This window comes from Mustela nigripes, chromosome 3 (assembly GCF_022355385.1).
Source record: "Mustela nigripes isolate SB6536 chromosome 3, MUSNIG.SB6536, whole genome shotgun sequence".
In the NCBI taxonomy this organism is placed as follows: Eukaryota; Metazoa; Chordata; class Mammalia; order Carnivora; family Mustelidae; genus Mustela; species Mustela nigripes.
Window position 1 is genome coordinate 122,469,950 of NC_081559.1, and position 6,558 is coordinate 122,476,507.

The following is a 6,558-nucleotide window of genomic DNA, read 5'->3' on the forward strand; positions in this document are numbered from 1 at the left end:
TCAACAGATTAAAATATCATAGGCTCTATATTCACAAAATAATAAACAATTTACAAAACAAACAGGTCTGCTGATATAAAAGTAAAACCAGAAATCCTTTAAAAAACATATCTAAGGGGGAAAAAAAAACATATATAAGGGACACCTGGGTCATTGAGTCAGTTAAGTGTCTAAATCTTGATTTTGGTTCAGGCCATGATCTCAGGGTCCTGGGATTGAGCCCCATGTTGGGGCTCTGCCCTCAGCAGAGAGTCTGCTTGGGATTCTCCCTCTCCTTCTGCTTCTGCCCTTCCCCCAGCTTGCACACAGGTCCTCTTTCTCTCACTCTCTCTCAACAAATAAATAAAATATTTTTAAAAAGTAAAATAGCGGCTCTGTGGTTGCTTCCAGCTCTTTGTTTTGGCTCAGGTTGTGATCTTGTGGTCAGGATCAAGCCCCTTGCTGGGATCAAGCCCCTTTTTAGGATCAAGACCTTTGTCAGGCTCCGAGCTCAGCCTGGAATCTGCTTCAGATTCTTTCTCCCTTAAATAAAAAGTATATATATAAAAAAAATTAAAAGTAAAACTTGATACAAAAATAACCGGTAATATTAGGAAGAAAACCTAAGAAAAAAAATTGCAGCTAACACTAAAGTAATACTATAAAAATTTATTCTCCCAGTTTATTGAATTAATTTTCTCCTGGTCTAATAGAATGTCATGCAACTGGTTTTTGTTTTTGTTTTAGACTATGGACTATTTAATTAGGAATACCTGCATCACAGTTCCCACTTTTCAAGGAAAAAGGAGTTAGAGATAATAATTATTATCAGAGCACAAATAATTTTTTCAGGAATAACTTATGTATACACTTTAGCAGCAGGGATAAGGCACTTGAACTAGAGATTACATGTATTTAAGACTAATTTTTAGAAAATCATAGGTTAAAATATTGCTGGTGAAAATTTACATTGCTTCCTTTGGTGAATATGAAATGAATAGTCATCTAGATTGATTAAATTGACTGCATATATCATTAAAAAATAAAACCCTGACCAACATAAGATAATTTTGACAATCCTTTGAGTATCCTCTATAAATTTGTTGGCAATCCACTGTCTTTTTATGCTCTGACACACCAAAGTAACATCGACATATCAATAAGTATTTTTATATGTTCCCACCTAAACTAACATGTTAATTTATAAATAATTACATTTAAGATGTACATTTTATATGGTCAATGAGTTGTTCAGTATGACATCAACATATAAAGAAAGAAAAAAATGATAACAGATAACATTTTAATTCTATTGCTTTAGCTTGGGTCCTCTAGGAAGCAGACCCCAAATGGGATCAGCAGTGCAAGAGAATTTTTAAGGGAGGGAACAGAAGGTGAGGACAAGCTCCAGACTGCAGTGTAGGGTGGAGGTAGGGAAGGAAGTGTTGGGTCCAAAGAGACTTGAACTGCAGCAGAGTTCCGAGAAAGATTGGACCAGGCCAATATGGAACCCTCGGGCTAGTTACCACTTGACCCCTCAGCAGAGTGGGATGGCCTTGCTCCTGGACCACCCCAGTCACAGCTAGAGTAGCCATCTGAAGTGTGACTTCAGAGCTCAGTAGTGGATCCAGCAACTGAGGCCATCAGACAACTATATCCTTTGTAGAGGAGTCCTGAGTGCTACATTTTGATATGGTCAATGAGTTTGTTCAGTATAACAAAGTTTAAACTTTACCTCACACAGATCAACTTGTCCATGTAATTTTGATGCTGACTTTTCCATGATTCTGTGGGACTCTTTTCTTTTTATTTTTTTTCAGCGTAACAGTATTCATAGTTTTTGTACCACACCCCATGCTCCATGCAATTCATGCCCTCCTTAATACCCACGACCTGGCTCCCCCAACCTTCCACCTCCCTCCCCTTCAAAACCCTCAGGTTGTTTTTCAGAGTCCATAGTCTCTCATGGTTCACCTCCCCTTCCAATTTCCCTCAACTCCCTTCTCCTCTCCATCTCCCCATGTCCTCCGTGTTATTTGTTATGCTCCACAAATAAGTGAAACCATATGATAATTGACTCTCTCTGAACACATGAAAAAACTGTTCATCATCACTAGCCATCAGGGAGATTCAAAGTAAAACCACATTGAGATACCACCTTACACTAGTTAGAATGGCCAAAATTAGCAAGACAGGAAACAACGTGTGTTGGAGAGGATGTGGAAAAAAAGGGGAACCCTCTTACAATGTTGGTGGGAATGCAAGTTGGTGCAGCCACTTTGGAGAACAGTGTGGAGATTCCTCAAGAAATTAAAAATAGAGCTTCCCTATGATCCTGCAAATGCACTACTGAGTATTTACCCCAAAGATACAGATGTAGTGAAAAGAAGGGCCATCTGTACCCCAATGTTTATAGCAGCAATGGCCACAGTCACCAAACTGTGGAAAGAACGAAGATGCCCTTCAATGGACGAATGGATAAGGAAGATATGGTCCATAAACACTATGGAGTATTATGTCTCCATCAGAAAGGATGAATACCCAACTTTTGTAGCAACATGGATGGGACTGTGGGACTCTTTTCTTAAAGAGGAATGTAGAAGTCAGAGTTTAGTAGGAGGAACTACAAGTCCCCATTGTTATGGTTGGTCTGGGCTACAACTGGTTCTCATTCTTGCCATCTTGCATTAACCATTCTGACTTTTTCTCACCCTCCACTATCATCTTGACAAGTCTTGGTGGCTTACCTGGTGATTTCACCAAAACCGTCTGTATTCAAGGTGCTGAACCCTTGGGATTATTCACTTTTCAGGCCAAAGTTGTTGCCCATGTTCATTGATAGCTACCATAGGGCCACCCAAGTGGAGCATCCAAGTGGACTACCCTACTCCCCCGTGTAGGAGAAACCTTATTCCTCCTGCAGATCAGGGTTGGTAACTCCTGCCACTTGATGATCCCTTTTTTTGCCTACTGGATCCTGGCACAAGGAGTTCAGAGTTTCTCGGCATCAGCCATACTTGCAGTTCAATAGAACACTTGATGTGTCCTCTTATGAGTATGGACCTCTGAGGACCAGAACCACCAGCACAGAGTTATTGAAATGGAGAGCACAACAACCCACAGTGGGTCTTTGGGAGAGATGGTGAGTAGACATATGTATTCTCCCTATTGAGAAACAAATATATAGAAGTTTCTGATTTAATGTGTATGTCATGCTGTGAACAATATTTCCCCATCCCTTCAAAGTGTTGCCTTAGAGCTGGCACTTAGCTATCTTTGAGAAGACTGTTTCAGTATTCTGTTAAGCTCACTGCTTCCAGGTAGTGCAGTATAGGATATGACTGTAGTTCTATGACCACAGGCCCACAGGTCCCTCTTGTGCTGTGAAGAGGATGCCCTGGATGAATGCTATGTTGTGTGGATTTCTCTGCCTATGAATCAGGCCTTATAAAAGCACCAGTGGTGTTGACTGAAGATTAGCACCAGGCAACCCACACCCATACCCTCAATAGGCCTCTAAGTGTTTGAGGATAAATTGTTTCCTTTCCAGAGCAGGAAGTGCCTAACACAGGTGGCTTGTCCAAGGGGCAGGTTGTTCTCCTTAAGTATAATTATTTCATATGAGGGACTTAGCTTAAGTCTTTGTTGCTGACAATTGGACATTTAGAGGCAATGGTAGCTATTTCAGCCTTGTCAGTAGGAGCCCATGCCTTTGGGTCCAAAGCCACCATGCTTATGTGTTCATTGTGTAACTTATGCTAATTCCAAGGTGCCAATGACAAAGGCTGGCTGTAACCAAGTTACTGTATCATCTTGACTACGTAGTAGTTCAATGACTGTTTTTTAGTAAATATTTTTGGCAGGGTGTTAAGTTGTGATACAAAAATCTTTGCCCTTAGTGCTCACTCTTGTATGTGTGTCTGTATGTCTCCATCCAGACCTCTTTATCTCAGAATGCCATTCACTTTTCTTTCCCTAACAGGCCAGGTCATTGGCCACTACCCAGTCATCTGGATATGATTTCCCTTGGATTACTTTTCCTTTCCCTCAAAGTGAATGGCCAGGAGAACTCCTTGCAGGTCTCCAGTTCATATATTTTTTTTTCCTCTCCACTGTCTTTCAAGGTTCCTCTCCTCCAAGCAGTGAAGTTATCATCAGTTTAAGCTTGTCCCTCATATGCATAATGGACCTATCTCTAAACCGAGGTTGGCCATTTCTTCTTAGTCATGTGGGAACCTTCACTCCTCTATGGCCATAGGTGTAAGTTGTGGGAGGGTTATAAATCCATGCTGGATCACATGAGCATCTGGGATACCAGCTCAAGAAGCTTTCTTGTATTTTTTTATCCCTCTCTGGCTCCCTGGCTCCCAATGTACCAGATCTATCTCCTCTCTGAACATTTTATGTCTTCCTTTACCATCTTCAGGCATCTTCACTTTGCTCAGCATTGGCCATCAACCTCTACCAGGTTTCTAAAGCACTCTAACAGTGATTTTCTCCATTCCCTTGGTCCTGGCCAGGGTATTAAGCCTTATGCCCCAAGAAAGTGTTTCCTCATCAATAAATTCTTGCTTATGTAATTCCAGCTTCCTTTATCAAAATTATCAAAAATTCAACCCCAGATGTACCCACTAGTCATGCTATTGTTTTATCAGTTGGCCTCAACTTGTATAGAGACTGAGGTGAATGTTTTTGAGAGTCCCACTTAAGGAAAAATTTCCTCAATTTAGAGTTTGATCAGTTTCAGGTATAAAGGAAAGATTTCTATTTCCAAAGGATCCTTTAAGAGTGACACTCTCAGAGAAATAAATTACATACATATTTGTATTTAGAGTCTTTAAATAAGTAAATCCTCTTGCCTTTGGGCAGAACTCATCACTAGCCTCATGTTCTATTTAGCATATATCTATGATCAAAGAAATCTATTCACCTGGGATCATTAACCCTTGGTACAATGTCTTACTGAAAATCACAAGAGAAAAGGGAATGACCCCCAAGTGTACCTTACTGCTAGGAGATATGGATCATTTAACAAAGCACAAAGTATGGACAAGAGCATGCATTGTTCATTTAGAACTTCACAGACATGTCCGTGTTATGTGGGATTCCTGCAAGGGACCAATAGAAGCTTCAAATACCATTGTTCTAGGAAGGAAGGAAGGAACCCCAACATCCTGTTCAGGATTGTCACTGAGATTGGGCCTCAGTGTAATCCAACTGAGCATAATTTTTAGTCATTAGCTCTCTTCAAGACAATATAAGCTTTCATTATTTACCCAGCAAAGCTACTCCCCACACAGCCATGCTTTTGGATTTGCATATGCTTTTACTAGGGAAGGATTAGGAAAAATCTGATGCCAGGATAGACATGATTTTCCATTTATTCTATGCTGGACACCTCACTGACGTAGATTGTATACAATTTTGTTGAGATTGTGAGCAAACTTATCCCAAATCCGCATCTTATTTACTATTTTCTGACCACTCCCAGTACATCTTCTGTTAGTTTGTGTCTGCCAGAAAGCATGCACAGAATCAGTATTATCTCTAAGAAATTTATTTAATTAAGGAGCAGGAAAAAAATTAGATTGCTTTCAGCACACACTTCAGGTATTACCCTTCTAGGAGGAGAGCAGTAAAGTAGGATATTGGCTAGGAAGCATTTCAACTGTAGTGTAGTTCCTTGAAATTTTTGGCCAGGCTGATAAGAGAGCTCATGAGCCCCCAGACTGCCCCTGGAGGAGACAGATTTCAGTTGGGCAGCAGCAAGGCCATCAGGCAAATTTACGGCTTTCTGCAGGGTATGTGAGCATATTTTCAGGGCTGTCACATCAACTATTAAAATAAGAATTGATGAGAACCATTATTCTGTAGTGGAACCAAACTGGATTTGAATCCTTGCTCTTTAACCTTGGACTAGTTCTTGAACTTCTTTAAGTCTCAATATTTTTCATTTGTAAATATGGAAATCATAATAAATTCTCACAGTATTAGGGACAAGTATAAAATGTGATGGTTCTGTAAAGCCCTTAGCATGGCACCTGGTTTGTAAATATAAGTTCCTCTGAGTATAAGGATACGAGAGACTTCTGTACTGTCTGACCAGATAGCTATTTTCTACATCTGCTATGGACTGCAAAATTTAATCATTAAAAAAAGAAAGGCTTTTCTTACAGTATGTATGAAGAATGTTTATAGATTCACTTAATATTGTTTAAAATAGCATGTAAAGTATTACTGATGCCATAGGAATGAAGACAACATTTGGTGGTTAAACATCAGTTTAGTATCTGTAACTTAACAGTAAAAATAAATTTAACTATAATAATTTTTATAACAAATAAGAAAGGGGGTATACTATATTTTCTGGAGTTTCTTACTAACTACCTCTTTCAAAAATTACAATCCACCTGTCCTACGTCTCAAAATAATGTTCAGTTGAAACAATGACTTTGTCACAGACAAGAAATTAATTTTGTCTTAATGGTTAATTTCAGATATTACAGTTTCATACTTCCTTTTTTTTAATTTTTTATTTTTTATAAACATATATTTTTATCCCCAGGGGTACAGGTCTGT

The 6,558-nt window shown here is 39.3% G+C and overlaps 1 non-coding gene across 1 annotated transcript; it reads right to left on the reverse strand.

Annotated features, from left to right (window-relative positions):
- Window positions 1-5,177: 5,177 nt before the first annotated feature.
- LOC132014782 (small nucleolar RNA SNORD115) lies at window positions 5,178-5,257 on the reverse strand. The gene has a single exon (XR_009403422.1). It is a non-coding gene; the product is annotated as a small nucleolar RNA SNORD115 (small nucleolar RNA).
- Between the last annotated feature and the right edge of the window lie 1,301 nt (window positions 5,258-6,558).